The sequence below is a fragment of the Scyliorhinus torazame genome, chromosome 29 (genome assembly GCF_047496885.1).
Source record: "Scyliorhinus torazame isolate Kashiwa2021f chromosome 29, sScyTor2.1, whole genome shotgun sequence".
Taxonomy (NCBI): domain Eukaryota; kingdom Metazoa; phylum Chordata; class Chondrichthyes; order Carcharhiniformes; family Scyliorhinidae; genus Scyliorhinus; species Scyliorhinus torazame.
In genome coordinates, this window is record NC_092735.1 from 19,217,552 (window position 1) to 19,229,760 (window position 12,209).

Sequence of the window (12,209 nt, forward strand, 5' to 3'; positions counted from 1 at the left end):
TGCATAAATGGCCCGTCTTTTTCTGTAAGCTCCATTTAAAATAACAGATTAAATTATTCGTGAAGGAACAAATCGAGTTTTCTTTGTTGAACTCGAAAGAAGATGTAATTTATCATTCTGCTTTTATGGTTCACACCCAGCTAAAGCGTCTCTTATGGCATGTTTATTCTCTCAGCCCATCCCGTAATGATTCGTGCATCCAGCCGGCTGCATCAATTCTCTTCAACTAGAAATTTGTGCATACTTTAATCGGGTGTGTAGCTCCACCTAAACCTATCTCTCTCGTTCAGATGCTGCCAGAATTGTTGGACGCCTCCCGCCCTTTTCTCGTTTTAATATGAAGATCTTCTAGCCAGGAAGGTGTCCCATTAGTTTTTTTTTTAAATTTAGAGTACCCAATTTTTTTTTTCCCCCAATTAAGGGGCAATTTAGCGTGGCCAATCCACCTAATTTACACATCTTTGGGTTGTGGGGATGAGACACGCGCAGACACGGGGAGAATGTGCAAACTTGACACCGACAGTGACCCAGGGCCGGGATTCGAACCCGGTTCCTCAGCGCCTTAGGCTGCAGTGCTGACCTAAGGTTATTCATCCCAACTGACTCCACTTGAGCCTCCTGCATCTCACCCCATCAGTATATCCTTCAATTCCTTGATACCGTAAGACATAGGAGCAGAATTAGGCCCATCGAGTCTGCTCCGCCATTCAATCATGGCTGATATTTTCTCATCCCTATTCTGCCGCCTTCCCATAACTCCTGATCCCCTTATTAATCATAAACCTATCTATCTGTCTTAAAGACACTCAGTGCCGCCCTGGAAGGTATCCATTAGTGACACCATGGACAGAGTAGTGCTTTCCCCAAAGAGCCAAGTTCCTACCCCTCCATCATATAGAGTGGCTTTCTGCAGAACATTACCTCTTCCCATGCAACTGTTACCACACAGAAATGTGGTTAAATGAGTGCTGGCAAATCCCAGTCACCGAATGCAATCATCCTTTTTATAATTTGCTGTTCTCATGATTTATATCAGGGCATTCCAGGTTTCTTGAGTACGAGTTCCTACTCAAAACTCAGAAGTTCACTTTCAAAGACATAGTGAAACTCCTGTATAATGTAACAGTCTTTGGTTATTTTCTTGTCTCTTTTGGTCTCCCTTGTGTGGGACTCATAGCGTGTGCCCCCCAACCCAGGTTTAAGATCAGGCCAATGCTGACGACAGTTGCTAATAAGTCCAATAAAGAATTCAGGAGAAACTTTTTTTTAAACCCAGAGAGCAAGAAGAATGTGGAACTCTCTACCACAAAGGAGTTGTTGAGGCAACTACCATAGATGCATTTAAGGAGCAATGGGATGAGGTATCTGAAGTGGAAAGGGACCAGAGGAGGTTCACAAGAATGATTCCTGGAATGAAGAACTTGTCGTATGAGGAACGTTTGAAGACTCTGGGTCTGTATTCGTTGGAGTTTAGAGGGCATCTTATTGAAACTTACAAGATACTGCAAGGCCTGGATAGAGTGGAAGTGGAGAGGATGTTGCCACTTGTATGAAAAACTAGAACCAGAGGACACAATCTCAGACTAAAGGGACGATCCTTTAAAACCGAGATGAGGAATTTCTTCAGCCAGAGGGTGATGAATCTGTGGAACTCTTTGCCGCAGAAGGCTGTGGAGGCCAATTCACTGAGTGTCTTTAAGTCAGAGATAGATAGGTTCATGATTAATAAGCGGATCAGGGGTTATGGAGAGAAGGCAGGAGAATGGGGATGAGAAAATAACAGCCATGATTGAATGGCGGAGCAGACTGGATGGGCTGAGTGGCCTAATTCTGCTCCTATGTCTTATGGTATCAAGGAATTGAAGGATATACTGATAGGGTGCGATGCAGGAGGCTCAAGTGGAGTCAGTTGGAATGAATAACTTGTTTGGAAATTCAGTGTAATTATACTTTATCACTCAGTAAAGAGCATCTCTTTTCCAACGCTATTTTCAATTTTGAATTATCTAAGAAACCTCAATAGATGTGTGACATACTGAAGTGGTGGTGTGGTTGAACTTGTCTCCCCTCCCTGTTCCTCCCCGATCTCGGGACCTCTACTGCCAAAAGTTCCCGGACAGATGCTGGGTGAAACCAAATGGGGAACCTCCATTAAGTCACATATCGCACATCTGTAGACTAATCAGCATTGAGGGGGGTGGAAAAAGCTTGCCATGCTCAAGTGGAATTAGCTGGGGGGGGGGGTAGGAAAACGGGTATTTCCCTTTTGTTTTTAGGAAGCTTTTATATGTTTGTCAGTTGAACCTTTAATGCTTGATCATAAAGTACAAGCATAAGCTGAACAGTATTGGCACCAGTGGGAGCACTCCAATGGGTGCCACAATGCCTGAAAGGGTACCTGAGGAGAGGAGGGAGAAGGGTCAACTAGGGTTCTCATCCTTGATAGCTGCTCAATGTAATTTGTTCATCAGATGTGGATAGAACTGGAGTGTGGCCAAATATGCCACTGGTGCTTATTACCCAGTTGTACATAGGAAGAATGACCACATACCACAAGATTATGAAACTGTAATATTGTTGGAAACACGTTCTTGGAAAATAATTTTTTAAATCCTGTTTAAAATATGCAAGATGCTGCCAAGTGGTGCAACAAAATCCTCTTGTGAGGATATCTGTCACCTCTATCGATACCTTAAAGAGGATTGCTTCTGTCTCTAGTTATGTTACCAGGGGCTGGTTTAGCACAGGGCTAAAGAGCTGACTTTTAAAGCAGACCAAGGCAGGCCAGCAGCACGGTTCAATTCCTGTACCAGCCTCCCCGAACAGGCGCCGGAGTGTGGCGACTAGGGGCTTTTCACAGTAACTTCATTTGAAGCTTACTTGTGACAAGCGATTTTCATTTCATTTCATTTTTTTCATTTCATGTTTTCTTTATACATTTTTGCGGGATGTTGACTTTGCTGGATAAGGCCAGCATTTGTTGCCCATCTCTCGTTGTCCCTTGAGAAGATGGTGGGGAGCTGCCTTCATGAACCGCCCAGTCCGTGTGGTGTAGGTACACCCACTCTGCTATTAGGGAGGGAGTTCCAGGATTTTGACCCAGCGACAGTGAAGGAACGGCCAATATATTTCCAAGTCAGTGAATGACTTGGGAGCTTCCAAGTGGTGGTGTTCCAGTTATCTGCTGCTCGTCCTTCGAGATGGTAGTGGTCGTGGGTTTGGAAGGCGCTGCCTAAGGAGTCTTGGTGAGTTCCTGAAGTACATCTTGTCGATGCCAAGTCAGTGGTAGAAGGAGTGAATGTTTGTGGAAGGGATGCCAATCCAGCAGGCTGCTTTGGCAAGTGGAGAGTATTCTATCACACTCCTGACTTGAGCCTTGTAGGTGGTGGACAGGCTTTGAGGAATCAGGAGGTGAGTTACACCCCACAGGATTCCCAGCTTCTGCTCTGCCCTTGTAGCCACAGTATTTATGTGACTAGTCCAATTCACTTTCTAGTAAATGGTAACCCCCCAGGATGTTGATAGTGGGAAATCCAGTGATGGTAATGCCATTGAATATCATTGGGCAATGGTTTGAATCTCTCTTATTGGAGATAGTCATTGCCTGGCACTTGTGTGGCACGAATGTTATTGTTCAGGTCTGTCTGCATTTGGATATGGACTGCTTCAGATGACATTAACCTTGTATCAAGATATTCTGCACAATGATAATTATTTGTAATTAGATGCACATTGCTAATGTGAAATCTGCTTTTTTCGTTCTGTTCATAAGTCTTGTTGAGTAGGGCAGCACGGTAGCACAATGGGTTAGCCCTGCTGCCTCACAGCGCCGAGGTCCCAGTTTCGATCCCGGCTCTGGGTCACTGTCCGTGTGGAGTTTGCACATTCTCCCCGTGTTTGCGTGGGTTTTGCCCCCACAACCCAAAAATGTGCTGGGGAGGTGGATTGGCCACGCTAAATTGCCCCTTAATTGGAAAAAAATAATTGGGTACTCTAAATTTTAATTTTTAAAAAAAGTCTTGTTGAGTAACATATACACCATAGAAAGATTTTTGTCCCTTTGTCAAAATTAATCATTTCTTTGCAAGGATAGTTTACACTAATCTCTGTAACCAACGACTTGTGTGTTCAAAAATCAAAATTCATACAGCTGTGCAGATAGCTCTGGCTAAGGAAAACTGAAGGAAGGAAAACGTGAAGGCAACGTTGAGCTAGTATTTATCAATGATACTCAGCCGATGATTTTCCTTCTCTGTTTAAGCAGTCTCTTTAGAATGCCGATTACAAACATGGATTTGGTACTCGTTTTGCGTTTGTACCTGATTATGTTGCAGCTGTAAAGTTTTGGAAAGGGGGCAACACGGTGGCGCAGTGGTTAGCACTGCAGTCTCACAGCGCCGAGGTCCCAGGTTCGATCCCGGCTCTGAGTCACTGTCCGTGTGGAGTTTGCACATTCTCCCTGTGTTTGTGTGGGTTTCGCCCCCACAACCCAAAGATGTGCAGGGTAGGTGGATTGAACACGTTAAATTGCCCCTTATTGGAAATAATGAATTGGGTACACTAAATTTATAATTTAAAAAAAGTTTTGGAAAGTGACCAACTGTACCTGCTGACATTGAATATTACATTTGTAACACACAAATACTTAGCAATATTTTGCACGTGACGCACACAACTTTGTGCAACTGTATTGAAAATTCAATTTTCTATATGTATTTAAAATTCATTCAGCTTCTGAAGGGCAATTCATTTTCTTTCTTTTTTAAAAATAATTTTTATTCAAATTTTCACAAAATATCAGCAACGTAAAGGCAAAAATACCCACCCACTCAAGACCCCCACACGGGTTGCTGCCGCTACTGACCATCTTCTAACGTTCTGCCAGGAATTCTAGGAACGGTTGCCACCGCCTGAAGAGCCCTTGTACACCGATCCCTTTAAGGCGAATTTCACCCTCTCCAACTTAATAAACCCCGCTATATCGCTGATCCAGGATTTCACGCTTGGGGGCCTCGCATCCTTCCACTGAAGAAGAATCCTTCGCCGAGCTACCAGGGACGCAAAGGCCAGAATACCGGCCTCTTTCGCCTCCTGCACTCCCGGCTCCTCTGCCACTCCAAATATTGCGAGTCCCCAGCCCGGCTTGACCCTGGAACCTACCACCCTCGACACCATCCTCGCTACACCCTTCCAAAAGTCCTCCAGCGCTGGGCATGCCCAGAACATGTGGGTGTGGTTTGCTGGGCTCCCTGAGCACCTCGCACACCTGTCCTCGCACCCAAAGAACCGGCTTATCCTTGCCCCGGTCATGTGAGCCCTATGCAGCACCTTAAATTGTATGAGGATGAGTCTCGCGCAAGGGGAGGAAGAGTTCACCCTCCCCAGGGCATCCGCCCACATCCCCTCAATCTCCTCACCCAACTCCTCCTCCCACTTACCCTTTAGCTTCTCCACTGAGGCCTCCTCCTCCTCCTGCATCACCTGATACGTTGCCGAGATCCTTCTCTCTCCAACCCACCCCCCCCGACAGCACCCTGTCCTGGACCCCGCGTGGCGACAGCAGTGGGAACTCCACCACCTGCTGCCAGACAAACGCCCTAACCTGCATATATCTGAAGGTGTTCCCCGGGGGGAGCCCAAATTTCTCCTCCAGCTCACCCAGGCTCGCGAACTTCCCGTCCACAAACAGGTCCCCCGTCCTTCTAATACCTACCCTGTGCCAGCTCAGAAACCCTCCGTCCATCCTCCCTGGGACAAACCGGTGGTTCCCCCGAATCAGGGACCACACCGAGGCCCCTGCCTCCCCCCTGTGACGTCTCCATTGCCCCCAAATTTTGAAGGTAGCCGCCACCACCAGGCTCGTGGTGTACCTCGTTGGAGGAAGCGGCAGCGGCGCCGTCACCAGTGCCTCCAGGCACGAGCCCACACAGGATGCCATCTCCAGCCTCTTCCATGCCGCCTCATCCCCCTCCATCACCCACTTACGCACCATTGCCATGTTGGCGGCCCAATAATACCCACAGAGGTTAGGCAGCGCCAAACCCCCCCCATCCCTGCACCGCTCCAGGAACACCCTTCTCACCCTCGGGGTCTTCTGCGCCCACACAAACCCCTTAACGCTCCTGTTAACCCGCCTGAAGAAGGCCCTAGGGATCAGGATGGGGAGGCATTGGAACAGGAACAAAAACCTCGGGAGCACCGTCATTTTAACTGACTGCACTCTACCCGCCAGGGAGAATGGCAGCACGTCACACCTCTTAAACTCCTCCCCCATCTGCTCCACCAGCCTCGTGAAGTTAAGCTTATGCAGGGCCCCCCAGCTCCTAGCCACCTGGACCCCCAGGTACCGGAAACTCCTCTCCGCCCTTTTTACCGGGAGCTCACCAATCCCCCTCTCCTGGTCCCCCGGGTGCACTACGAACAACTCGCTCTTCCCCATATTAAGCTTGTACCCGGAGAAGTCTCCAAACTCCCTAAGGATCCTCATCACCTCTGGCATTCCCCCCACTGGGTCCGCCACTTATAGCAGCAAATCATCCGCATAGAGCGACACCTGATGCTCCTCCCCACCCCGCACCAGCCCCCTCCAGTTCCTCGACTCCCTCAACGCCATGGCCAGGGGTTCAATCGCCAGTGCAAAGAGTAGGGGGGACAGGGACACCCCTGCCTCGTCCCCCGGAGTAGCCTGATATACTCTGACCTCCTTCTGTTCGTGGCCACACTCGCCACCGGGGCCTCATACAGCAGCCTCACCCACCGGGCGAACCCCTCCCCGAACCCGAACCTTTCCAATACCTCCCACAGGTACCCCCACTCCACCCTATCAAAGACCTTCTCCGCATCCATCGCCGCCACTATCTCCGCCTCCCCTTCCATCGCCAGCATCATTATAACATTCAAGAGCCTCCGTACATTAGTATTCAACTGCCTCCCTTTCACGAACCCCGTCTGATCCTCGTGTATGACCTGCGGCACCCAGTCCTCTCTCCTCATGGCCAAAATCTTTGCCAGCAACTTTGCGTCTACATTTAAGAGTGAGATCGGCCTTTATGACCCACACTGTAGGGGATCCTTGTCCCGCTTCAGGATCAGGGAAATCAGCGCTCTATACATCGTCGGGGGCAGAGCCCCCCCTTCCCTTCCCTTGCCTCGTTAAAGGTCCTTACCAACAGCGGGCCCAGCAGGTCCGCATACTTCTTATAAAATTCAACCGGGAACCCATCCGGCCCCAGTGCCTTCCCCGCCTGCATGCTCCCTATCCCTTTGACCAACTCCTCCAACCCAACCGGCGCCCCCAACCCCGCCACCTGCCCCTCCTCCACCCTCGGAAACCCCAGCTGGTCCAGGAAGTGACTCATCCCTCCCTCTTCCAGTGGGGGCTCAGACCGGTACAGTTCCTCGTAGAAGTCCCTGAAGACCCCATTGATACCCACCGCACTTCGCACCGTGCTCCCTCCTCCATCCCTAACTCCCCCGATCTCCCTAGCTGCCTCTCGCTTCCGAAGCTGGTGTGCCAACATACGGCTTGCCTTTTGTCCGTATTCATATACCGCCCCCTGCGCCTTCCTCCACTGCGCCTCCGCCTTCCTGGTGGTCAACAACTCGAACTCAGCTTGGAGGCTATGCCGCTCCCTAAGCAATCCCTCCCCCGGGGCCTCCGCGTACCTCTTATCCACCCTCACCATCTCCCCCATCAACCTCTTCCTCTCCCCCCTCTCCTTGTGTGCCCTAATGGAGATCAGCTCTCCTCTGACCACCGCCTTCAGCGCCTCCCAAACCACCCCTACCTGCACCTCCCCATTGTCATTAGCCTCCAGGTACCTCTCTATAGACCTCCGGACCCGCCCGCTCACCTCCTCGTCCGCCAGCAACCCCACCTCCAGGCACCACAGCGGACGCTGGTCCCTCTCCTCCCCCAACCCGAGGTCCACCCAGTGCGGAGCATGATCAGAAATGGCTATCGCCGAGTACTCCATATCCTCCACCCTCGGAATCAGCGCCCTGCTCATGACAAAAAAGCCAATCTGGGAGTAGGCCTTGTGAATATGGGAGAAGAATGAAAATTCCCTGGCCCCCGGCCTCGCAAACCTCCATGGATCCACCCCTCCCATTTGGTCCATGAACCCCCTCAGCACCTTGGCCGCCGTCGTCCTCCTGCCCATCCTAGGCCTAGACCGATCCAATGTCGGATCCAGCACCGTGTTGAAATCCCCCCCCCCCCCCCCCCCCCCCCATTATCAGGCCCCCTGTCTCCAGGTCCGGAATCCGGCCCAGCGTACGCCGCATGAACCCTGCATCGTCCCAATTCGGGGCATATATACATTGACCACCACCACCCACTCCCCCTGCAGCTTGTCACTTACCATCACATACCTTCCGCCATTGTCTGCCACAATGCTCGACCCCTCGAACGACACTCTCTTCCCCACCAAGATCGCCACCCCCTGATTTTTTAACATCCAAACCCGAATGAAACATCTGCCCTACCCGCCCCTTTCTCAACCTTACCTAATCCGCCACCCTCAGGTGCATCTCCTGAAGCATGGCCACATCCGCCTTCAGCCCCTTCAGGTGCACGAACACCCGGGCCCACTTGACTGGCCCATTCAGTCGCCTTACCTTCCAGGTTATCAGCCGGATCAGGGGGCTACTCACCCCTCCCTCCCGCCGACTAGCCATAGCCCTTCCTAGGCCAGCCATGTGCCAGCACCCCCCCGCACGGCTCGTTCCCCACAGCGGCAGACCCCCACCCCGGCCTCCTCTACCAACTCCAGCTCCCCCTTGGCCATTCCAGCAGCAACCCGGTTCTCTATCTCTCTCCCCCCCCCCCCCCCCCCCCGGCCCAGCGAGGTCCCTCCCTAGCTGCGTTGCTCCCCCCATTGCACTCCCGTAAGTCAGCTGACCCTGACCACTTCCGCCGCTCCATCGACCCCCCCCCCCCCCCCCCCCCCAGTGTGGAACTCTTACCCCCCCCCCTCCCCCTGTCCACCAGTGGGATCTCGTCCACTCCATTCCCGGCGCGGGAGAAAAAGCCCGCGCTTCCCAGCTCCGGCCCTGCCCCTTCAGCCCTAAACGCGGGGGAAAAAGCCCGCGCTTTCCACTCGCCCGTCCCCGCCCCCCCTGGCGCAGCACCCTTTCCAGGCCCGGTCCCACTACCCCCAACCCAGGCCTCTCCCCCCACCGCGGGGCCCCATCTCCCCTACCGACCATTAACCCCCCAAGCAGTTTACCTACCCCCCCCACGAGCCAGGCCGGCGGACCTCATTAAAACAATGCCCACTCAACCCCCAAAAAACAAAGAAACCCCCCTCGAAACACAGCCCAACAATCCCCAACCATCCATCCACCGCGACCCCTCATCCCCGACCCTTAGTCTGAGTCCAGTTTTTTGGCCTGAACAAAGGCCCACGCCTCCCCCGGGGACTTGAAATAGTGGTGTTGATCCTTATAGGTGACCCACAGACGCGCCGGCTGCAGCATACCGAACTTCACCCCCTTCCTGTGCAGCACTGCCTTCGCCCGGTTGTACCCGGCCCTCTTCTTCGCCACCTCCGCGCTACAATCCTGGTAGATCCGGACCTCCGCGTTCTCCCACCTGCTGCTCCGCTCCTTCTTGGCCCACCTTAACACACACTCCCGATCAGCAAACCGCTGGAACCGCATCAGCACCGCCCGTGGCGGCTCGCTGGGCTTGGGCCTCCTTGCCAGCACTCGGTGGGCCCCCTCCAGCTCCATGGGCCCCTGAAAGGCCCCCGCTCCCATCAGCGAATTCAGCCTGGTGACCACGTAGGCCCCCACGTCCGATCCCTCCAGCCCCTCCGGGAGACCCAGGATCCGCAGGTTTTTCAGCCGCGACCGATTCTCCATCTCCTCGAACCTCGCCTGCCATTTGTTGTGGAGCGCCTCGTACGCCTCTACCTTCACCGCCAGGCCCAGGATCTCGTCCTCATTCTCCGAGACCTTCTGCCGGACCTCCCGGATCGCCGCCCCTTGGGCCGTCTGGGTCTTCAGCGGTTTATCGATTGAAGCCTTCATTGGCTCCAGCAGCTCTGCTTTTAGTTCCTTAAAACAACGCTGGAGAAGCTCCTGCTGCTCTTGCGCCCACTGCCTCCGCGCTGCCTGGTCTCCGCCCGCTGCCATCTTGGTCCTCCTCCCTCGCACCTTTCTTTGCTTCAATGCCACTTTTTTAATCGCCCCACTCCTGGTCCACTCCATACACTATCGGGGGATTGTTGCTGTCCCCTTCCCACACCGGGAAAGGTCGAACCAGCGCCGTTACGGGCCCTGAAAAGAGCCCAAAAGTCCCATTTTAGCGGGAGCTGCCGAACGTGCGACTTAGCTCCGCATAGCCGCAACTGGAAGTCGTCGCAATTCATTTTCTAATGGTCAGTTTTGACATGGGACATATGCAATAAATCACTCAGCCTCCGAAAGACAGGTTAATGTTCTGGTTGAGACTTAAGTCTAAGCCAACAGCATTCAGGGCATTAGGAAAGGCCCCTATCACAAACGTGCACTTTGGTTCCTCTTATTTATCACGTTGCAATGACTAAATAATCCGTGGATGTAACAAACCCCTCTTCATAAACTGCTTTACTTTAAATAAGGACAAAATACTGCAGATGCTGAAAATCTGAAAGACGAAGTGCTGGAAAAACTCAACAAGCCTGGCAGCAGCTGGGGAGGGAGAAACAAGAGTTAATGTTTTGAATGCAAAATTTATAGATTTAGAGTATCCAATTATTTTTTTCCAATTAAGGGTCAATTCAGCGTGGCCTATCCACCTAACCAGCACATCTTTGGGTTGTGGGGGCGAAACCCACGCAGACACTGGGAGAATGTGCAAACTCCACACGGACAGTGACCCAGGGCCGGGATTCGAACCCGGATCCTCAGCGCCGCAGTCCCAGTGCTAAATGTTTTTACAAGCCCAACACTAGTAAATAGTAAATATGACTGGCATACAAAAGTTGGGAAATACTGGAGCTTATGGATGTTTAGTGGTGGATCGAGTTCCCTTCCTTCTTTATGAATACTCTATATCATGTACTGTTTAAAATTTAACATTGCAATACAAAAGGTTCAGATATGCAAAGTGTTTTCTTTAAATTTAGAGTACCCAATTCATTTTTTCCAATTAAGGGGCAGTTTAGCGTAGCCAATCCACCTTGCACATTTTTGGGTTGTGGGGGCGAAACCCACGCAAACACGGTGAGAATGTGCAAACTCCACACGGACAGTGACCCAGATCCGGGATTGAACCTGGGACCTCGCCGCCGTGCCACCCCAAAATTTTCCGACCAACTTTTTTAATTGCGATGGCCGGGAATCGAACTCGGGTCAACTGCTTGGAAGGCAGCTATGCTCACCACTATACCCCCATCGCTCACTGATCAGATGTTGCTAAAACCTTTAAATTAATTATAATTTTATCGTACTCTATGAGAACCACCATTAGTACAACAGGAGGGTGATGAGTGATACCTTGAAAGGAATATGGAACTATTGACTGTCCAGTCATGGAGGAAGCTCCATGCACGTCTCATAAAAGTTTCAGTATTGACTTTGACTGCCTAACAAGTGGATGCGCTGACCACTGCAAATTATAACAAACCTGAATGGATGTATCATTCCAGGAACGAATAATGGGCGCATGACATTGGATAACACCTTTCACAGTAATTACAGATAGAAAGAACTTGCATTTACGTGGCAGCTTTCACGATTTTAAGACATTCCAAAGTGCTTTACAACAGTGAAGTACCTTTGAACATTACTATTGCAGGAAGTATGACTGCCAATTTTGCCAAAGTCCTACAAATGGCAAAATGATTTGACTCGGTAATCAGATTTTAATGTTCTTGATCGAGGGATAAATATTCACGAAGAAACAAGAGAAAATTCTGCTTTTCTTAATCATAGAACATACAGTGCAGTAGGAGGCCATTGGGCCCATTGAGTCTGCACCGACCCACTTAAGCCCTCACTTCCACCCTATCCCCGTAACCCAATAACCCCTCCTCACCCTTTTGGACACTAAGGGCAATTTAGAATGGCCAATCCACCTAACCTGCACGTCTTTGGACTGTGGGAGGAAATCAGAGCACCCGGAGGAAACCCACGCAGACACGGGGAGAGAATGCAGACTCCACACAGACAGTGACCCAGCAGGGAATCGAACCTGGGACCCTGGCGCTGTGAAGCCACAG

At 51.3% G+C, this 12,209-nt stretch overlaps 1 non-coding gene across 1 annotated transcript; it reads right to left on the reverse strand.

The window, feature by feature from the left end:
* Positions 1-11,314: 11,314 nt before the first annotated feature.
* On the reverse strand, positions 11,315-11,386 carry trnag-ucc (transfer RNA glycine (anticodon UCC)). Its single transcript has one exon. It is a non-coding gene; the product is annotated as a tRNA-Gly (tRNA).
* Between the last annotated feature and the right edge of the window lie 823 nt (positions 11,387-12,209).